Source organism: Carassius gibelio, chromosome A8, assembly GCF_023724105.1.
Source record: "Carassius gibelio isolate Cgi1373 ecotype wild population from Czech Republic chromosome A8, carGib1.2-hapl.c, whole genome shotgun sequence".
NCBI lineage: Eukaryota > Metazoa > Chordata > Actinopteri > Cypriniformes > Cyprinidae > Carassius > Carassius gibelio.
Window position 1 is genome coordinate 14,202,681 of NC_068378.1, and position 23,105 is coordinate 14,225,785.

General features: G+C 37.7%; 1 pseudogene; it reads left to right on the forward strand.

The window, feature by feature from the left end:
- The window catches only part of LOC128018131 (aminopeptidase O-like), a 64,252-nt pseudogene that overhangs the window by 24,775 nt on the left and 16,372 nt on the right, over positions 1–23,105 (forward strand).

Genomic DNA, 23,105 nt, shown 5'->3' on the forward strand with positions numbered 1-23,105 from the left:
TTGACTTTAAAAATATGTTCTTCTCAAACGTTCATCTATATAAATAATGACAGGAAATAGTTGAACCCAACAATAAACAATCACAGCCACATACACACACACATACAAAAGGGCGGGATGAGATTGGAATGGCGTTTTCTTTTTCATTGTGCTATTTTGTAAGATGGCAAACATTTGAGGCTGGGACAGTCTGAATCTCATGACCTTCCTTGACTCGGCTCGCTGTGGGTTGATGCTGAAAGGATATGCTCAGAGCAGCCTGTCAAATCCCAACCCTAACGTGTACCTTTTGTACAGAAAAGCAAAGCAGCTTTCAGTTCATTAGCTGGGGTGCGCCTGTATGGCAGTAGCTGTGGTTCAAGACATTAGGCAAATTTAAGCTGGTTTAAGAGAACTAGAACTTTGTTTCAAAACCTAGCACTCATCCCATTGCCTAAATAGGATGGGGGCTTCTAAGTCAGTAGTATCCTAAGTAAGTATCCTAGATGTCATAGAACCTCGTTGGACAGATAAGGATAGCATTTAGCAACTTACAAGTAGCACTCCACTCACGAGACTTGGCTTGCTGTTGATTTCAATTGAGTTTGATGTTAGCAAGTTGCTAAGCTAAAAGCGTAATGCTCTATAAATACATAATGCATACAAATAATGTTTAAAATAATCAATTTAAAAATATACTGATCTATTTTAATAATAATTTTGAATAATGAATTCAATATTTTATTTAAAATGTTTAATCAACATCTCTCCCGCTTTCTCCACCACTTTGGATTTGTTTTATATTTAAAGTTTGTAGTTTATTACATTATATTTTGGTTTTGCCTTCTTCACGAAGCATACATGATTTAGAATTTCTTAAAAAACAAGGATAGTTGACTTATCTTCTTCCAAACCTGTATGAATTTCTTCCAAAACCACATTGGATTTAAATTTGACTTTCACTGAATGTACAAGAAATCATTTTTCAAAATACCTTTTGTGTTTTACAAAAATCTAGTGCCACCATAGCGATCAGGTGCAAGCTCATATCCAGTTATTTTATCACTCAAAAGAGGAACTGGGTGTGTGTGTGTATGTGTGTGTTTGAGGGATGGGTTTGAAAGTGTATCTTTGTCCAGCTCTTTTTGTTTGAGTGTGTTTGTGTGCACGATTGTATTAAACTAGAACACAAAATGTAGTGCAGGAAAGCATCTTTTTTTGTTAAGAAAAAAAGATGAAAAAAATCTGTTTGAGGAAAAAAAAATTGTATATGAGTGACAAACTCGCTAGCAAAAGAGTAGCAATGAGCAACAGCTAATGAAATCCCATGTCTGCCCAAATGCTGTCTCATCAACATTTTTTGTGCCAATCGGTGTAAATAATCGTCTGTAAGCCAATCCTTTGTGTTATTTGTTGACACGCGTTCACATAAATCAGCACTTGTGTTGCTCTGTGTATGAAATTTGACTGAAAATTAGAAATTTACAATCATAATTACAGTTGGCGAGGGGAATAATCTTATTTAATGTATAATAATTGTTGTTCATACAGTAGTTTGCTTTTAGTTGTGTAAATTGTGTATTAACACTACTGAAAACAATAAGCTCGGCCTTTAACTGTGCAGAGGTGACGACCTTCAGCTTTGTAGCATGTGGTTGACCTAAAAGAAAGTTTGATTTTGATGAATGATTACAAAGATGAATCGGTTTTGTTCATCAATGAATCATATCAAGCACAATAAGACCAGGAATGAGTATTAATAAAGTAGCAAGGAACAGATCATTTGACAGATGAGAAAATATAAAAAATAAAAATAAACTTCTCAAGTTCAGACAGAGAGCTGTGAGAGCAGTTAGCACGTCTGTCATCACTAGTATTGTGCCGCCAACACAAGGGCAACATCCCACTGTTAACTGTTCAACACTAATTTAGTTCTGAGCACGCCATGTTTAGGAGTTCGTACAGACGTACTAATACAGAAATAATACATTTACCGTATATACCGTCAGTGTGTGTGAGATGGGAGTTTGCAAGTGTGTTTGTGTGCCTACTTTACGAGTTTGGCAATGAGAGGGGGCTGATTGCAGTGTCTTGCAGGCGCACAAAGGCCTGGCTGTGCCGGGAATGAACCAGGCAATCTGGGCCGTAAAACTGCTATGTGTGGTATCCAAGTTAACAATGGCAGTTTGAAGCTCGAGAGTCAAATTCTGCTCTGCCCACTCTCCTTTCCCGAAAGTGCACAAAAGTCAATAAACACACATATATAGACATGCACACATTTCACCGACTTTTTTTTCTTTTCTCTTGGGGAAACAAAAATACATTTATTTAACTCTTAGAGGGGCTAATAAAGTCATACATGCACATAAAGATGCACTTTGTTGAGGAGAGGTGTGATACATCTCTAAGCAATCTTAATTACAAATTTCGCCTAGCGGACAATAAACGGATGGAAAAATTAATAGACTGACTTTTCATAATTATTTGTAGACAGATTTTTTTTTCTGTAGACCGAAATAAAGTTAAAACTATTATACTGTAATTGGAAAATGTTTTTATGACTTCAAAACTTCAAACAAAAATTTAATTAATCATTTAATTATTAAATGATTAATTAAAACTAAGTTTAGTTTTACAAACATTTATTTTATATGATATATTATAACATTTTCACATTTTACAAAATGTAAATTATATTATTTAACACAATATCTTTGGAAGCAAAAAACAAAAATTAAAAACATACACAAAATTAAATAAGGAATAAAACTAACTCTTATAGCGAGAAACTATTGCAAAATAGACTCAAATAAAATCTGAATCATAGAACTTTGATAACCCGGGTTCAAGTTACAAAACTACAACGCTTTAGGTCAGATAGACAGAAAGATTTTTGCAAATTTTTGCAAAGCAAAATTTAGCTGCCTGTCTGAACAGGACCTATAGATGTGGGCTCTTTTTACCTGAGCCAGTCAATAACCCTCTAGCAACCAATCGATCACAAGCAATGCCTTGTTGTCCAACCACAACACTCACTTTCTCTAGAAGAGGTGTAAAAATTCAACTTGATAACAAAAATATTTTCAGAGCAGATGTATTATGGTACAGTATATGTATATAGTAATACCTAATCTTGTTACTTGACTATTTTATGATGGATAGGGGACATCATTGGGTCTGTTTTTGCTCCTCTTATCTCCCATGTTTCTTATTACCTGCGAGAGGTAATGTCAGCCTGTCTGTGAGATCCTGCCTTTGTGTTTACACACCTCTACGCACACACGGCTCATCAGTTTTAAAGAGACAGTCCCTCTGAAAGCAGCGGCCCCGTGAGAAAAGTGTGTGTTCATGCTTGGGTGTGTGTGACAAAGAGAGAGACAAACGGCCCCTCCTCTGGGTGCACGGGGAGTCAACGCTGTTGATTACAGTGAAGCCTCGCTCCCAGACCTTTTACTGCCGTTACTGCCGTCTGCTCCCCCACATGCACTCCTCATCTCTCTGCCTCCTCCTTTTCTCACTCGCTCCCCTCCTTTCTCTTTCCTCCCTCTCTCAGTGAGGGAAGGTATTCAGTGCGCCGACAGTGTGAGCTTTAATAAGGTTAAGTGCAGTGCGAGCGTGCAGAAGATCTTGCAGGAGTCGCAAGCGAGGATCTTTAGAGGAGAACTTCATTTCAAATTAATGAGGGGATTTTGTCCTCTATTTTAGACTCGAGCTCCTGGTCGCAGAGCTTGCTGTGTTGAGTGGTTAGTTCCTTTCAAGGAACAAGTGATTCTCTCTCTCTCTCTCTCTCTCTCTCTCTCTCCACTCAACATTCTGCTGATCTCTTCCTCTTGTTCAGTGGCTGAGGGACGCCTGCTCAGAATGGTTGCGGACTCCAGCGGTGCAAGAAGTCAAAGGAGAGGTAGAGCACTTCTTTTAACTCTTAAAGCTCCCTGAGCACCTGTTTATATCTTACTTCCTTTGCAGATTGATAGTTCTTTACTATATGAACTGTAGCACTTCGTATGCTTCATTCAAGAGGTCTCGGTAACTTTTACAACTGTAGATCTTCTGTTCTGAGAATGTCTTTGAGGATGTTTGTGGTTTGAACCGTCTTTATTGTGTAATTGTGGGTAGCATTTGCTATTACTTGTACCTGGAGCATCACTCAGTGGCTAAGAGAGGAAATCACACAGTTGGAAGGTTTTTTTTGATTTGTGAAGTGTGAAGTGAAGGATTTTTACCCTGATGTTTTGTATTTAGTGTCTTTCAGTCAGTTTGAATGACGTCCTTCAGCTCAGAAACGATTGAATCGAGCTTGCATGTGCTAAGTGCATCATGTTTAACTATTTCACTACTAAGTGAAAATGTTGTGCGGCAGGTACTTTATGATGTCTTCGTCTCTCACACCTTCTCTCTCTCTCTCTCTTTCTCTCCCGCCCTCCTCTGCCTCCTCTTCCGCAGGTTGCAAAATGGATTCACTTCAGTGGCTCTGGTGGAAAGGGCAGCAAGCGGAAAAGAGCAGGGCCCAAGGTTAACTTCAAAGAGGTAAGACCCCGCCAAGCAGGCTTTAAATAGATCTCATCCCACCCGTATGCCTTCCCTACATCTCTTCCTAATAATTTCCACTTCAGTTCGGTCACTCCAGATTAGGAAACGTCCGTAGTTTTGCTTAATCATGCCTAACGAAGTCATCCGACTTCTGTTCCTCTCAAGTTGCTGTTTAAGAATCGCTCAAGATTGAACATAGTTTTGTTGTGAAGCAGGGCTATCAGATTTTCGTACGCTGATGATGTACTGCAGGATATTGAATGCTGGAAAAGGGCTCACACATACACCCATCTCATGTGTCTGCCTCTTGGCCAGCCAACAACAGAAAAAAATCAAGGCACAATCTGAAATAGCAATGTGATGGCCGTGAGTCACTCCTTTTAGGTTTAGCTGCCAGGGAAGATACCTGTTGCTCACTCTGCATGAGTTTATGCGTGTGCATGAGCATGATGTTTTTGTGTATTCTTTTTCTCTCTGTGTTTATCGAAACTTCTAAGTTGTGCATACGTGTATACAGATTCCTCTGTAAGTCTTCACCCAAATTGTCAAACAGTTTGTCTCGCTGAAACCCATGCACATGTGGAATCTGCACGCCGACTGGCTGTGCACCAAACAGTGCGGTCGAGCCTCTATTAAAGTATGTTCACAAATCAGATGGCAGAATTAGGTTCATAAACTCCTCTGTGTGTGTGTGTCTTGCGTGTTTCATCTAGTGTGATTTCAGTTATGTCATCTTCAAGTTTCTGCACTGATGTAATGTCTGCCTCAAGATCATGTTTTTGTGGTAGGTGTGTATATTTGTGTCAGTGACTGGAGCTAAGAGGCTATTCTGTCTGAATATGTCTTTGTGAAAGGACATTCTTAAGTGTCACGTTTTACAGCTGCTACCATCTGAAGCTGTTAACCCTTACTGAAAGTATCGTGGTGTACCAAGGTATAGTGATTGAGTATTCCGACAGACCATGGCATATTATATTTGTTTTTAGTTAAAACATAGTATATTATATTATTTTAGGATTAATATCACAAAAAAAAAATTAGAAACAAAGTTCTGACGAATAATGCTACATATAAATGTTCTTTTTTATGTCTGAACTTTTCTTTGTTTTAAGTTATTCAAAATTCTTTCTTAGATTTAAATTATATTATTAAAAATGAAAGAAAAAGAAATGAAAGTCTAATATAAAATTTCTTGAATTCTAGATATTGTAAGTATTTTGGATAATTTAACAAAAGTTAGGATAAAAACTATATAATGTTCTTCATTTTAAGTCATAACTACTTTTATAAATGATACAAAATTCTACAAATTTTTTTACAAATTTAAATAATATAATATAATCATATATAATCATTTTAAAGCTAGAAGTTAGGATTTGTAATAATTCCAACATAAATTACATGCAATTAAAACAATTATATTCACTTTTACTTAAAATGGTTATAAATCCTAACTGTAAGACTTTTTCTTGTTTAAATAAACAAGTTCTTTTGTTCTTTTTGGACCCTATTACTTACGAAGGATGGAATGATTTCTCTATTTTTGTGCCACTTGCAAGTGAAGTGAAGTATGCGCTCACTGATTTAAAAATAAAAAGTGATGTGATATACAGCCAAGTATGGTGACCCATATTCAGAATTTGTGCTCTTCATTTAACCCATCCAAAGTGCACACACACAGCAGTGAACGCACACACACACACACCGTGAACACACACCCGGAGCAGTGGGCAGCCATTTATGCTGCGGTTGGGGGTTTGGTGCCTTGCTCAAGGGCACCTAAGCCGTGGTATTGCCGGCCCGAGACTCGAACCCACAACCTCAGGGTTATTAGTCAAACTCTCTAACCAATAGGCCACGACTTCCCCCATTTGTATTTATCATATAAAAAAAATATTTTTGAACATGTTTTTTACAGCGGTTAGCTGTGAAACCTTCCCAGACCACACCTCTCTGAACGAGTATGAAGCTCTCTGAAGCTCAGTCTTTCTGGCACCTGGCGAATTGACAGATTTGTTACATGTAACTTCAGAGAACAGTGATGGGAGGTGTATATAGAGAGAGACAGGCCCATGAAAGAGAAGAAAGACCAATTACAGTCCAGTTGGCTGTGTACAACGACCAGGGCGGGGACAGAGGGAGAAAGAGAGAGAGTCAGCGATTGTTTGAAGTAGTGCCATAAAAGCCAACCTGAAAGGAAACACTGGTGACCCCTCCTCTCCTCATGCCCCCTTCCACTCGTACACCTCCCCACCCCCTGCTCATGTAAGGCGGTAGGAGCCCCTGGCTCTTTCCAGGTGTATTTTATATTGCACATTCATGGACTTCAAAAGCAGGCACCCCATCCTCAGCTCACCCATAAATCAAGCTCAGGTTGTGCCCTTAAAGCGACTGAGGGGCGAGAGGAGAGCATGTGGGCCCTACAGGCAGTGCAACGAACGCTCTCTCATTGGTAATTACATCATAGGTAATTGGCACAGTTCAGGTCCAGACACCCCCCACTAACCTCAGACTGAGATCAGGGTCACTTTAATGTGAAATGAAGGTTTTGGAGCGGAAAAGAATGAAGTTTTATTGCCTCCTATTTGAGCTTGTGTGTGTGTGTGTGTGTGTGTGTGTTTGTGTGTGTGTGCGTGTTTAGGGAGTTGCTGTGCTATATTAGTTACGCTTTGTGATAATGAGCTTCATTTTGCTCCATTTTCATCCAAAGCCAAGCTAATGAGAGAGCCTGTCTACACCAGCTAATCACAGAGACAGAGGGACCGACCTCTAGTACGGTCTCATACATTATCTAGCCTCCCACTTGGTTGCTAAACATTATACATGGTGAAATATTGGCATTGAGCAACAGGTGTCCTGTTTGAAAGTCACTACTTTAGTAGACCAGATCCAAAAAGTACATTTATAATATTATATTATATTAAATGTAAGGGATAATCAGCGGCTAGCTGTGCAATAAACGACATGAATGGAGGCGAAAACGAAGAAGTTATTTCCAGCATTCACATATTAAAGATATTAATAATATTTGCGCTGCAATATTTGACCGGAACGATAAAAATGACAGTTATTTTTGTCAGTTACATCTTGTAAGATGTAGCATTATATTCGTTTTAAATAAGATAGAGCAGACAAATATATTAAGTAGTGCAGTAAGATTACATTTATATGAATTATAGCATTTAATTAATTTAACTGTTGAGCAAGAAAGAGATGCTTGTGTGAAGTAGTCTACCTGCGCCATGGTGTTACTTTCGCTGATGAGAAATATAATGTAGCAATTTAAGCTTAAGGTATTTTATACAGGCACAGGGCAGTGTTGATAATATAGCTTATGTGCTCCTGAATCTAATTAAGACATGGTTGATTGATTATCCAGGTCACATTTATTTTCCAACTACAAATATTTCAGCAAAATGTATATTTTTTTAGTCAGAATTATTGCGCTCCTATTTAATTGAGCTCTGTGTGTTTGGTGTGCATGCGAGCGGCGGCTCTCGTTCACTGAAGTGAAGTTTAGCCGAGAATCCCACAAGGCTCATGCACTTCTGACAGAAAAATGGAAATATTTCCATGGCTTTCTAACATTTACAAATGGAGAATATACCTGTGAAATGTAAATTATGCATTCAGGAAGATAGCACATCTCAAACACATTAAACAGTGCCAGTTGTCTCTTTCAGCAGCACATGCAGCCTTTCTATCAAATCACATGACAGGCCGTGGTATGTTACTATGTGTAAAGTGTTTACTGACAATTTTGATCAATGCAATGTGTTCTTTCTGACTAAAAGTATAAATTTCTTTCTCACACACACACACACACACACACACACACACACACACAAAGCATTATACATTTTATTTACTGCCCCTAAAAACTGAATGATAGTTTATGCGCTTTCCTGGGAATTGTACCTGTAAGAGTGGCATTGGTAGTGTCTGTTCAATTGGGCTACAGGAATGTACTACGGGAACAGTTCCTCTGGAATTAAGTCTCTCAAAATTGGCACAATTGCTATATTCATGGCTCAAACCATGATCTTTCAGTTACCAGCCCAGTTTTTATGTATTTTTTTGACCATTTGACCACTTTTATTTTTAGGGGTAGTAAGGAAATGATCAGTAAAATTAAATGCGAGCCAGACTCAAATTTGAATCACTCTCATTTAACCACCGCACCACAACCCCTCATTATATGGGCTAAGCCCTTTAGGCCATACTGCTGCCAGTTTAGGCCATACTGTACTTTCGATTTTGGGAAAAGGTACTCTAAATGGCTAGATGCTATATGAAGTTCCTCAATGCTCTGAGGTTTGGCTCTTGTGAAATCTTTCTTTGTATATTCAGTGTCAAAGAAAGGAATGCTGGGTTGTCTGAAAATAAGGTCACATTCATGAATAGCATAATCCTTCCCTTAGACCGCAGAGCCTGAAACCATAGTGACACACAGATACACTGAACTCCTAATCTATTCTTCATTGGTTATTTCTTCAATTCCTTTTTCGGCATTTGTTTTATACGGTCATGTACTCTTTTGAATGTTCGCTGGAATGTAGATGAAAGCGGTTCCTTGCGGGACAATGTTTTTGAGCCTAATCCAAATTCTTGTTGTGTGCTGACATTGCTGTTACTCCACATAGCCAAATGGTTGTTCCTGTGGCCTGTTCAATATTTTTGCGGTAATTTATGGCACTTTACAGGTTTATCTTTTTCTACCGTGCATAGAGATGTCCTACAGAGTGCTTGATTGCCATGACCTGCTTCCTTCTGTTCCTCAAGGTCTCAAACTCACTCTTTCCCTGAAGTTTTTTTCTGTTCACGGCATCCTGAACCCAAAGCTGATTTATGGATATGGAGGAAGAGGTAAAGGAAGTAGGCCCCTCAATCCAGATCCTCTCTAAATACCCGAGTGCACAAAATGACAGACTGCAGTTCTAATGTCTGCAGTTGTGTGTATGTGTTTGGGATGGGGGGGGGGGGGGGGGGGTTGTCTGCATTTAGTGAATATTTTGGCATCAGACAGTGCACAAGTCAATCCAAAAATGTGCGGTTACGTGTGACTGCCAGGGCTGGAATCTTTTTTGTACTGTTATTAGAGACAAGCTCAGTTCAGCGAGATCCATGACAAACAACAAACGGAAAGATCCATAAACAAAAGCAAAACAAGACTGACCTTTTCACTCGCTGCCCCTCCTTAAAGGGAAGAGGTGGGGAGGTCTCCTCTATTACTTCTGACTCATTCCTCTCACGAGCTAACTGCACATGAGGGAAAATACAGGAATATAAAGGAGCTACTGCTGATATTGGCAGGATAGTGCCTCACATACAGACACATGCAAATACATCGTATCATATCATATTTTCTTAATAAGTATAGTTTGATTTTAATATTAAAATACTATTAAAACAAGATCCATTTATTTTGGATGTCTTAAATAAAATGTATTTCTTATCTTGGTCAATTATTATTATTATTATTATTATTATTATTATTATTATTATTATTATTATTATTATTATTATTATTATTATGCGTTGATTCCAAAATTTTGAATGTGTGAAAATAAATACATATTCTCTCAAAATAATAAATTTAATTTTTGAATCAGTTTTATTCAGTTTTTCAGTAAAATATTGAATTTATACATTTATCATAGCCATAACATTTGTATAATATATCTTGAATTAAATGTCATACATTAATATATAATGTATCTTGAATGAAGTAGTTTTTTACATTTTTAATGTTTAATGTCCAAACTCAAGTAAATTCTGTACGATTTCTACAACCGTTTTAACTTTTTACTGCAAATTTGTTTTTATGTCATGTAGGAGTGTGTGTGGACATGGGTGAGAAGAGAGAGATGTGTGTCTTGTCTGCATGTGTGGGAATGATCCAGGGTCCATGTCCAATTGCGGAGGAGCAAGTGAAGGGCAGAGGCTGTGGAGAATAAACCATGAAGTCATGTGCTTTTTATTACACACACACACACACACACACACACACACACACACACTAAACTTTGCATTCCTCACTTCAGAGGAATTTATACAACATGCAATCATTTAACCAGAAAAGTTATTTCAAGTTTGAAGTTGTATTTAAACTTCAAAGTCAGATGCAGATCAACTCAAAGCTGTAACCAGTATCGCCAACTGGATGTCTTCCTTGTGTTATGAAAGCCTAACCATTGCACATGTGCTGGTGTGTTTGAAGTGTGCATGGCCTGGTTTGATACATGCTTTTTAGTGTTAAATTGAATTTGTTCAAAATTAATAATTTAATTTCAGTATATTATAGAAGACGTTATCAATAAACGTGTTGCTTGGAAAAAAAATGTAATGGCCAGCAATGTACAAAGGTGCTCTTTAGAGGCAGTCTACAGTACCTGTTGAAAACCATTGGCAGAAAGGTCCATACTGGAAGTTCATCCACATTTTTCCTGTTGTTGAGGCTGAATTCCACGTTATGTGTGTGTGTTAGCATTAGCCTGTGCACACGTGTCTGAATTTTTATTCTGAATTGCATGGCTGAGAATTTCCACATTATTCTTTGTACTATATGAGGATGCAATAAGCCATGCTCTCAAAAGAGCTCTTGCGTCTAACTTCCTATGCAAGCCTAACATAATCAGAAAACCTCATAGCTGATGGTTTTTATTTGATATGGTAAATGGGTGCACTCGCTCGCTAGAGAATAGTGTAGAGAGTTTTAATGTAGACCCAGGGCCTTTAAAAGCCAGAGCATTATACAAACAGTATGTATATAAAAGGCTCTGCCACTCCTGGTGCATGAAAGCAGAACTCTGCGGTCTCTGTTTTTATTTATCTCCATCCAGCAAAGAAGCACTTTAGTATGTGCCTGAAGACCTCTGGGTCTTAATGTGGTGTTTAGCATAAGCTAAAATGGATAGTTTACCTAAAAATCTTAATAAAACATCATTAATAACTCATATTGTTCCAAATCTGGATGGCTCACATTCTTTCCCAGTGTGTTTTGGACCCCATCAACTTCCACTGTACAAAAACATTCTTCAAATTATCTTCTTTTGTGTTAAATGAGAAAATAAAAAAAGTAATCAATAGTCAGAATATTTAGTGGACTCTTGTGTCCCAATGATGGCCCTTGGGAGGAATGATGATACTGGTTGCTTGAGCTGAGATTTTTGTGTCCGGTGGAAACAGTTTCAACAGTTTCTTCAACATAAGGGACACAAATATCAATATATTATGTGATTCAGATTATTTTAATCAGCGAACACTCACTATTCTCTCAAAAGCCTAAGCTGAACTTTTCTCTGAGGAATAGGGCTTGAAGCTTTTAACGTGAGTGGTTTTCTCACCGAAAAATAGCTAGCAACATCTCATCAGTGTCATTAAATACCATCTGTGTTTGTCTTTCCAGCGCACATGGAAAAGGCATCAGTTAGGAAATACACAGACCCACATCGCTTTAACTGATCACATATGGTTGCCCCTCACTATTTCCACATTGTGACATTCAAGCTCCAATTGGATTTATGTTAAATACCAATTTGCAAATAAATGCACCTTCTTAAATGGGAGTTAGCATATAAGGCTCAAACGAGGCCTGTGTTAAACGACTCCGTGCATGTTCTGCGTCATGTTCCACGGGCCTCATTTGATGGGAAATGAAATCAACGATCACAAATAAAAACGTAGTGAAGTGACTCGGGCATCACTTCATCTCATTTCTCACTGGTCGTAAGCGTCGCACTCCAACATCTGTCTGGTAGGAGAAAAAGCTGCATTTTGGTAATAAGCGAGGTAGATGGCGGCTCTCACAGACCACTATTATGGTGCTGTGAGCCTCATTGAGTTCCCCCCTCTATTCTCTCTCTTTCACTCTGTGAAGGTTTACAGAGCAGACTAAAGCCCACAGCATACACGGCAGACTCTTTAATGCTGTTGGGTTCACAGGCACAGACATTATTGAGGGAGACACACATGAATCTAATAACAGAGACTTTTAAAGGGGTTTATTTGTCGTTAGGCGTACAGATCAATTTGGACTGTTTTAGCCAAAGTGCTTCCGCCAAAGGAGAAAATCATAACAGGACTTTGGGTTATGAACGCTATAAATCTCCAGACTGCATTTTTCTCTGAAGCTTTTGACAAGTATGTAGTTTAGAGTCACTCAAATGGACTGGTTTGACTTATGAACTACTTAACTTAATTTGATTAAAACAAAAAAAATCTGCTTCATTAATGACCTGGCGAACTTAACTAAGTTCAACCTGCCACAGGAGCTGCTCACACAGTTCTGCTCAGCTGTCAGCGAGTCTGTCCTGTGCACTTCAATAACTGTCTGGTTTGATTCAGCTACAAAATCAGATATCAGAAGACTACAGAGGATGATTCATACTGCTGAAAGGATTATTGGTGCTCCCCTGCCCTCCCTTCAAGAACTGTATATATCCAGAGTGAGAAAAAGGGCTCAGAAAATCACTCTGATATAGAAATTGCTATTTAATGCATTAAATATCCCTCATACCCTCATACTGATATTAATCCGCTCATGTCTATTATGCTTGCTTAACTCGTAATCTTAAATCTGAAGTCCATATTATCTATGCACAGCAAAGATAAACATCTGTATTTCTCAGACTTCACACACTACCAAAATTTTGTACCAAACATCAAAAATAAACAGACCCCCAAAACAATTTAAAATGCCATTGGACTGATGCCATTGTGAAATGGCTTCAGTGATTTTGTGGCTTGCTGGCAGTGAGCCAGGAAAATGAGTCCTTATCAGATCCATTTGATGGCGCTATATTTGGGTCTGAATTGAGAGGGGCCAGAGAGTGTGTAGTAATGGTACAGACAGGAATAGCGGGCAGAAATAGCTGCCCGCCTGACTGGCACAATCAGTGGACTGCGTGTTGGATGGCTCGCTGTAATCATCGCTGCTGGGCACAAAGGAAGAATGACGATAGCACATTAAAGTGCACTTACTATTGCACTACAACCTTCTATTGTGTTTGTTTCATTCTCTGTGGGGGTCTGTTCAGCAATATGGCACTCAAATTAAAAGATGTCCATATGTTAGCACAGATTTCCATAGAGAGATTTGCATCCAAATTAATTTATTGTGTGTTGGTCGCTTGCATTTGTTGCTTCTTATTGTACTAGCAAGCACTGAATCCAACAGCTGTACCTGGTCCATAGGTGTGTTATTGTACATTCACCTGCCTTTGCATTGTTGTTGTAATCCCTGCAGCCTATTATAACCTGAAACCCTAGACTGAGACCAGAAAATAGAAAAGTAAGACAATCTTCAGCATGTAGGAGTAGTGTTTTTGACCTCTCATTTCATTAGAGGTGATGTAAAGAGAGAAATGTCAGTGCAATGGAAGATTTTGTTACTTTGAAGAGCTGTTTCCAAGTGTGAGATGTCTAGAAAGAGTGACTAGTAAGTGTCAAATGTATGAAAAAGCAAATATGAGTCATTGCTGGTGAGTCATGTGACCTTGACCTTTCAATTTTGCTTATTTGGTCAATTTAAGATGGGTAAAGAATGTCTAGAGATCACTCACAGCCTATCTGTGAGGTTGTTCTACTTGATGTGTGTGTGGATGCAAAACTGAGCTGAATTTAAAACTGAATCGGAGTGTTAAAGCAGGTGGAGATGTTTAGAGCAGGTCTGTTAGCAGCCGCCTGGTGTGACACTCTGCCATGTATTAGTCTCCATGTGTAAGGATGACTCATCCCATGCTGCTTGTCAGGAGTCTTTAATCTTCTTAAAGAGCCACTGCCACACTCTTCTGATGCTGCGTCGTCTGTAGTCAGTTTTCATGCATGTGAAACAATTTGAAATTGATTTGAATGCATTTCTTTACTTTTCATTGGTAGTTTTGTGTATGCGCACATTTCTGTCTGAACAAGTGCTATAGAAACAAATGCTATGTTTGCATGCATTCAAAATAACAGTGATATGAAAGCCTTTTTGAAAGCTGTCAAGATACAAGCTACTCAGTTTAAAGTACTTCAACAGTTAAGCTTCTCTTGAAAATGTAGGTGTCCTATAACTTACTAACAAAAAAGATCTAATTACATTGGAGCTACTGTCCTCAAGGGTGAAATACAACAGAATTTCATGACAAGGAATCATTTTGTAAATGAAGATATCAACGTGGATTGTATGGAAATCTAGGCTTAGGTTTAGGGGTTGGGTCAGGGATTGAGCATTTATGGTTAGATTTAGGTTGTATTTGAGTTGAATGTTTTCTTTCAATTTTCTCATTTCATACAAATTTAATTATTACAAATTCTCATGAGCTCAAGCTAGAGATATCTTTGTATGCAATCATCCCATTGTATAATTTATAATTAAACAATGAGGGTTTTTGAATGAATAAACAATTAGAATTGTGGCATTAATTTGAATCGGGGCAATAGCTTAGTAATGGTACACTAAATGCAGCAACACAAACTATGTTGAAAATATTTTAAAGAATATCAGCATTTGGCTGAACATGTTAGAATAAATGGCAAAATTTGTCAAATGTGTGACTCAAATTTGTGGCTTTATTTTTATTTATTTATTCATTTGTCCTCCTTTTTCGCACCCTCTCTTGAACACTTTGAAGTGTGCTTCTTGTATTAATTTTCTGTTTGAACATGCTAATCTCAGTATTTATATACTATGCCATAGAATACTGCATAAGTAAACATTTTATCGTTGTACAAAAGTTGCTAGTTTTTACTGTTTTGACAACATCTGAGCTGCTGTCATGCTACTGGAAAATGTAGAGTTAAGTTTGTAGCATTGCTTCTAAAGCCCCCTGCCGACCTTCAGATTAGACCTCGGTGCTCACGGGGGTCTGTAGGAAGACTAAGCCCAGATATTTCTCAGTATCCGATGTTCCTTTCACGCATCACTGGAGCTTTGGACCCAAAAAAAAACATAAAAAAGGAAGGTTGTGTGCTGTGTTGGGGAGTAGCTTCTTAGGGGTTAAGATGCATGTGCAGATAGTCTCCAAACCCCTGTCCAGCCCTGCAGACACGTTAGCATTTCATTTTCATAACACATCCAGCCAGAGTCTCGCCAGGTGACAGCTATGCCAGCATGTGGGGAGATGACCCCGAGCAGGCTTTTAGCCGGAACTGATGCTATCTCACTAACAATTTCATTTATTTGTGAGGTTTGTTTTCCTCTCTCCTGTCTCACAAATCCGCTCAAACTCATATGGAGCAAATTCAGTTGACACGGGGAAACATCTAACCAAGTATGTGCAGTATACAGACTGTATCATCTGATAAACAGGAGAAATGACCGATTGTGGCCATCTATAGGTTTATATTTAGTTATTGTGATGTCATCTGTCTGTAAAACTCATTTTCCCCATCTTCCTCTTGTATTTTTTAGTCTATACCTTTCTTGTAAAAAGACATCATGGAAAAACATCATATGTTCCCTTTTACTCTGAGTTATAAACATAGAGAAACATACTTCTCAAGCATGCAGATATAGAGTAAGAACACCAAATGGTCTTTCAGCCCTTGGCGAGCTCATACAATGGCATATTCCAGGGGTCTAATCAGATTTCTCATTTTGATTAAATTGTAACTCAATATGAACAAGGAGCTTATGTGGAGCGAGTCTGTGCAACAGGTGACCTATGAGATGGTAGCTAGTGAAAAAAAGAAAAACCTGGATCCTCAAATGGCATGTGCAGCCATTTTGAGGGGTCACTCAGAGGTAACCCTGCGATGACATCTGGACGTCAAATCCAGAAATCCTTTAGTCTAGAGCACAAAACATATGCCAGTTGAGGAATTGTTTTTCAAAGCCATCTTCTAGTTTGGGTTGTGGTATCAGGAGCTGTTTGCAGATTAACACAAAAGTCTGGTCATGCTTTAAAGCCCTCCCAAACAGGCATCATCAAAGTGTCTTTCACCAGTTGCTTTTATTAACAATAGCTATTTTGCTTTGATCTTCCCTGTTGAACCTCTTGTTGTTTACCAATAAGTCACCGTACAGTAGACGTTGTTGTGTCTGTGTGTTCGCCGAGCACCTGCGATGACACAGGCATGTTTCTCTTGGCTTTGAACATGTGCTCCCTTCTTCGCAGTGACCCTCCTTTTCTTCTCAGTGTTTCACCCACAGATGTTTGTTTTTGTCATCTAATTTACAAATTGTATGCACACAAGTAGACCTTTTGTTCTCCTCGTCAAAGCTGTCATTTATGTGACTAGGCTATGGTGTGGGTTGTGGACATTTCCCTGATTTCCTCATTTCTCACTCTGTCTTTCACCCTCCCACACTGTTTTTTTTTTTTTTCATAGTCTAATGTGGTGACATCATTTCTAAATAGTTTTAATTTACTTTAATTTCAGTGTTCGTAGATGTTTTTTTTTTTTCAGGTTATTGCCAATGCATTATTTCTATTTTTCATTTTAGGTTTTCCATCTAATATTTATATTTTATTTCATTTTTATTTTAATGAATGAAAAATGTTTTTAATAGTATGAGTTTTAGTTACCAGTATCCCACTGTTTGTAATACATTAATGTTAATTTAATGTTAACTTAAAATATAAAAAATGTATTACTGGATGTAAAAATTTAACCAAGATTAATAATTGCTATAAAATGTATTGTTCATTGTTAGTTCATAACACCTAAAGGGTTAACTATTATTAACCAATTGAACCTTACTGTAATTGATTTCATGAATTAGACCTCTGGGTTTAATGAACACTAATGTGTGAATGATAACACATAAAGTTAAGTTGCAAAGGGCTCAAACTAGGCAAGATGGTAGGTGAGGATGCACGAGTACTTTGTTTGGGATGTTAGAATCACTAACAGATCCCAGAGACAATTGTTTCATATTACCTATAAAGAGACATGCTGGGTATTCTCGGTGTTAGAAGGGCAAGGTCAATGTAACCTTTCTTATTAGGACAGCTGTAGTCAAACATAATAGACCTTTTAAATGCATGGTATCTAGAGGCAGTGCATCTATGGCAGGTTTGTTTTCTCAGCTGCTGGACACAAGAGGGGGAGGGAGGACTCATGTTTACACTGCGCCAACATACATTGAGTTCTATACGTCCATAGGGATTGAGGTATTACTGTAAAGTTAGTTAATGTAAAGTAACTGTAAAGTTAGTTAGTTAATGTTAGGGTTTTGTCTCTGACAAACAGATATTTTGGTGCCACTGTTGGTATAGAAATTACACACTTCATCTTTAGGTGATGTTGCATTGTGGGAAACTTAGTTTGACATAACAAAGAGGCTGTGTAAATTTGTCGGCTTTCACGTCACGTCTTTGTGCCTACTATTTCCATCTCCACGACTGATTCCCCAATCCCCTCTATTAACTCCACCATATCTCAAGTCGAGATCTTTTTAGTACACATAAGCTAATGTTGGGTGAACAGATGTATCTGTTTCACTAAGTGACATTTCATCGACTTGCTGTCTGGTGCAGTCTGCTTGATTATGCACATGTATGGATCTGTCCGTACTCTCCTGTTTTATGAGGGACCGGCTCACAGAGAACATAATCTGAGACTAGAGATTGAGCCCATGTCAAAGAGTCAATGTATCACCTTCAGATGCTTGTTAAACAAGGACAGGGAGATTTTAGCTTCTAAAAGGGGGTTCATTGTTTGAATGATTAATTTTTTTTAGCCCAGTGTCCTGAAGCTAGGTTTTGGCTAAGGGTGAAGTTTGAGTTTGAGTTTTGAGTTTTTTTTTTTTGTGACTATATCTATTAGGGTTGTACATGAACAGGTAATCCAAATTTGGAAAGGCACAGAAAATATGAGAAAAAATACGAGATGGAAGGAAAAAATATATTTCAATGTTTTTTCTCGCAAGTATATCGTTGGGTAATTATACTGTATATAAATATTGGGCATCATGAAGCCACTATTAATATGTGGAGCATTGAAATCACTTTTGAAATCACGGTATTGAATTGAATTACAATAGTTTTTTTTCCCTAGTAGTAGTGAAGTTCACACTCGCATGATGCCTTTCGAAAACCTTAGGCCGGTGACACACTGGCATATTGCACCTGTCAAACATAGTCTATTTTGCCGTCAATACTGGTGTCCTTTATCAGTAAGCTTAATATTTATGCTCAACATGAAGTATATATATTGTTGTCGTGAAGACAAGATCCTGGTCTGTCGGCGGCCTCCCTTTTTGTCACCTACAGCAGCAGCGTGCCATCGCCGTGTCAGGCATGATTCTGGTGTGTAAAGACCATGCCACGCTCACGCCACGCAGCCAGTTGCAGGGCGGGATTTGCGCTGAATGCGGAGACTTCCGCAAGTTAATATGTTCGTTTGGAAACACGAAAATGTACCTATGTTCCAAATACAAAATATTGCATTCAGTCATTCGGTACACACGTGCATCGTACCGAAAGCCCTGTACCGAAACGGTCCGGTACGAATACACGTACCGTTACACCCCTAACAATCACACACACTCTGTGTATACTGCGCAGTAGCAGTACTTACCACACATTTCACTAGATTAGATTTTTGTCAGTGGTGCTCAGGATCTGAAAATAATTCACCATTGTCCTATTACTCAACTTCCCTTACTCTGTTAATGTGGTAATTGAAATGTTATGTACTGTAATGTAACAGGCTACCGCTTGCAGGCAGCTAACCATTTTAACCATCTTTAGTAGAGCACGTTATTCGTTTTCTGTGCCTTTCCAAATTCGGATTCACTATTTGGGCACATCATTAATATCTACCCAATAAAAAACACAAAAGCCAGAAAAACCATGTTGCAGTTAGGAGTGTTTGAAGCTTGAATTGCTACAAATAAATTTCTTACTTTTTCATCTTCTTTTCTAGTACTACAACAAAACTGATTTAGCAAGGATTCTCTTTTCAGAAAAAAATATAGTGAGCTATATAATATATATGATGCCCTTAAATTCAAGTATTTTTTCTTAAGTGTAAAAGTTAAAACTTTAATTTAGACTAATTTATCTAGTTCTTGATATTTCTACCGGAAAATATGACAAAATCCTGATTAAGAAAAGGTTTTTTTCTTTTTTTCTAGTGTATTTGGTTGTAGGTGATCCTGACACACGATCACAGTCAGTGCTGCTTTTATAAAGGGCAGACCCTCCCTTATATGATTTATAATTCACAGAAGTCTTGCCTTCCCCATGGTGACGAGTTTACCCCGATGCCACTGAAACTAAGAGGTTTATTTCACCTGAAATACAGAGCCAATGTCTGTTTACTGCCATGTGTCATCATTTATCATCCTGCAACAGCGTAGATACCCTGAGATCTACCACGTTCAAAGTCAAAGGGCTTTGACTGTTTTGAATGCCTACCCTGAGGCAAAGTTTATGGTGGGACAAAAAAAGCCCTGATAAAAACAATAATGGAGAGAAAGACACAGGGTAAAAAAGCAAGTATAACCCAAGCACCCCAGGCCAAGTGTTGTGCCGTCTGTCAATGGTGGAGCGTGGTTTTACGAGGCTGTGGTCAGACAGCATAAAAAGCCCAGAAGCTGTAAAACTGCCAAAGAAATCACCCTCTGTGCTTTAATAATGCCAGTTATGCACAGACTCTTGTGCAAGAATAACAGGGAATGGTGTGCATTCTTCCACACGAGACCCTCCACAGGGCAAAGGTTCAAGGGGACCCAATGCTCGTGGTTTCAAAGAGAGAGAACATCTCTGTTTCCAAGGTTTTCCTTGAATGTGGCGGCAGATGAAAGTGAAACTCCTCTTTGAAAAATCTGCATCAGCACACTAGGATGTCTCCAGGTTTTTATGCATCCATTTAACTGTACTGAACGCTTTGTCCTTCATCAGTTCACTTGCGTCCTTCAACATTTCTGGCCTCATTAAACACTTTTTAAGCTTCTCAGTATTTATTGATAGGATATAGTAATCTCTGAGATTTGAGACTTGTAAATAAAGTACATTTCCAGATGTTGGAGTGAAGTCGCTCTTGTAGAAGACATCAGCCAATATGAATTGAACGTTTACAGTTTTAGAGTCCTAATTTAATATTCCTCCTGTTGCATTAACAATGGCAGGATACAGGGGCTCCAGATGGGAGCAGAGTGAGCAGTTTTGACAAATAACACACAATTCTTATCTTGTTACTTATTTAAAGAAAAAATTAGATCCACAAATCATGTCTTTTGTAGTGATAAGTAAATCCTCTGCCAATCAAAGATTTTCCAAAGACTTTTACATTGTTTCAAAATATTTCAATTTCAAATAAATGCTGTTTCTTTATACATTCTATTCATCAAAGAATCCTGGAAAACATTGTATCATGGTGTCCACAAAAATATAAAGCAGCACAACTGTTAATACCACATTGATAATATAATAAATAATTCTTATAAGCATCAAATCGGCATATTAGAATTATTTCTAAAGGATAATGAGACACTGAAGACTGGTGTAATGGCTGAATATTTTAAAATACACTGAAATAGAAAAAAAAACATCTATTTCAATTATAAAACCATTTCACAGTATAATATACTTGTATAATATTTACATTTTACCTTATTCTTGGTCAAATAAATGCAGCCCTAGGGAGCATAAGAGACTTCTTTCAAAAAACAAAAAAATCTTACCAACCCCAGACTTTTGAACGGTAGAGTATGACACATTAATTGTTATCAAAAAAATTAAATGTCTTAATTGTCACGTAAAATGGTGACAACAAGGGGGTCATTTGAACACTTAAATGTTCATCATGAAAAGACAAGTAAATAATATTATTCCATGTTGCTGAAATGTCAAGTGCAAGGAGTCAATAAATCAGTATTTTAAAATAACACATTCACTAGCATTTTGTCGAAATGCTAGTGTTTTTGTAAAACAGAATGTCAAGCAGTGACAGCAGTGTGAACTGTTAAAACATTTTTGTATTTCTTTCTATATTATGTAAGTATGTATGTTATTATAAACTAATTTTATTTGAGAAATTACATGGAATATTTGTATTTTTAAAAAATCAATTTTTCTCTTGAGACGAGACAAGTAAACGGCTAAGAATGTAAATGGTTTAAATTAAAATGGTTAAAAACTGAAACCAAAAGTTGACCTTTACAGCACCTTAACAGTTTTGAGATTAAGTTCATGTTGTTTGTCAACTACCATTTATTAAATGGTAAAATTTTAACAAGGTAAAAAAAAAAGGGAAGACCCTCCCTTATATGATTTATAAAAAAAAAAAATTCCAAATCCTAACAGACCGATCTATCTGACTTAAATATGTATTTTTAGAATTTTATTTTAGACCCATTATTCCAGGCATGTTTGAAGCACACACACTGTGTGAACAAAAGGTGAAAGAACATGTGGCCTTTTTCCTGTGTTTGTGGAACATGTCACTCGTTTCCTACTGTATGTGATTTTACTCCAAACTGTCACTCAGTCTGAATTAATGAAAAACTTTGTGTCAGAACATTGTTTGTCTAATTGAAGGGAATTTCCTCATGTACAGGATAACACACACTGTCATATTTCAGTCCCTGTTTTAACAAAAATTACCAAACTACTTTTTTTTTTTTGCTTATATTTTATGGTACTGTAGGTGTTTGCAAAGGCATCTAAAGCAATAGCTCATTAAATGAAAATTCTGTCTTTAATTACTAAACCTTATTTTTTTTTAAACTTATAGAACTCTGTCGAGCAAAAAAAAAGAAAAAAAGAAATGTTAAATATTGCATTTGCGTCTTGTATGTTTCCATACTATTACAATGAATAGTGCTAAAGCTTTCAAGACTAAAAAAGGACCTAAAGGCACATACAACAGACACAATAGAATTATCGCATAGCTTCAGAAGACATGAAAAATGGAGCATGGGTTGAATGGACCTCTTTTATGATACTTTATGGTGCTTTTTGTCATTTCAGAGCTTGACAGCCCACGTCCCCGTTCACTTTCTTTATACTGAAAGAAATATTCTTCAAAAATCCACCTTTTGTATTCTACAAAAGAAAATCATACAGGTTTGGAGTAACACGGGGCTGAGTAAATAATGACAGAACTTTAAGTTATGGCTGAACTATCCCTGTAGATGCAAGCATTGGTTTGCCTGTGGCTTGTGTAGAAATAACGGTGGAAGGGTGTGTCTCTGTGTGTGTGTGTGTGTGTGTGTGTGTGTGTGTTGTCTGTGAGCCCTCTTTCACTTTCCACAAACAGAAACATAATCTCAGCACCTATGAGTCACTGTACTTCATTACCCTCCACATTGTCCTCTTGCTCGCTGTCCTCCCCTTCATAGGAGAATGTTGGGAAAGTGATAAATTCTGTTTGTCCTCTCTGCAAACTCAGAGAGAGAGTCTGAATTGTGTTTCTTTGGACTTTCATTGAAAGGATTTTTGGAGACGATCAAGCATTTCACTAAGATTACCTTGTTAAAAGTGGTGGGATACTTTACCGATGACTAAAACAGAGGCGATTGAGATGTATTAAGGCAAAGGAAAGCTCTCTTGATCTAAAAGTACATCATTTTTCATTAAGCTCCTCACTCTGTTTATTTGCGTGCTGCTAACTTTTCCATGGCTTTAATGGACACTGCATGAAAGAGTCTTTCATGTGGA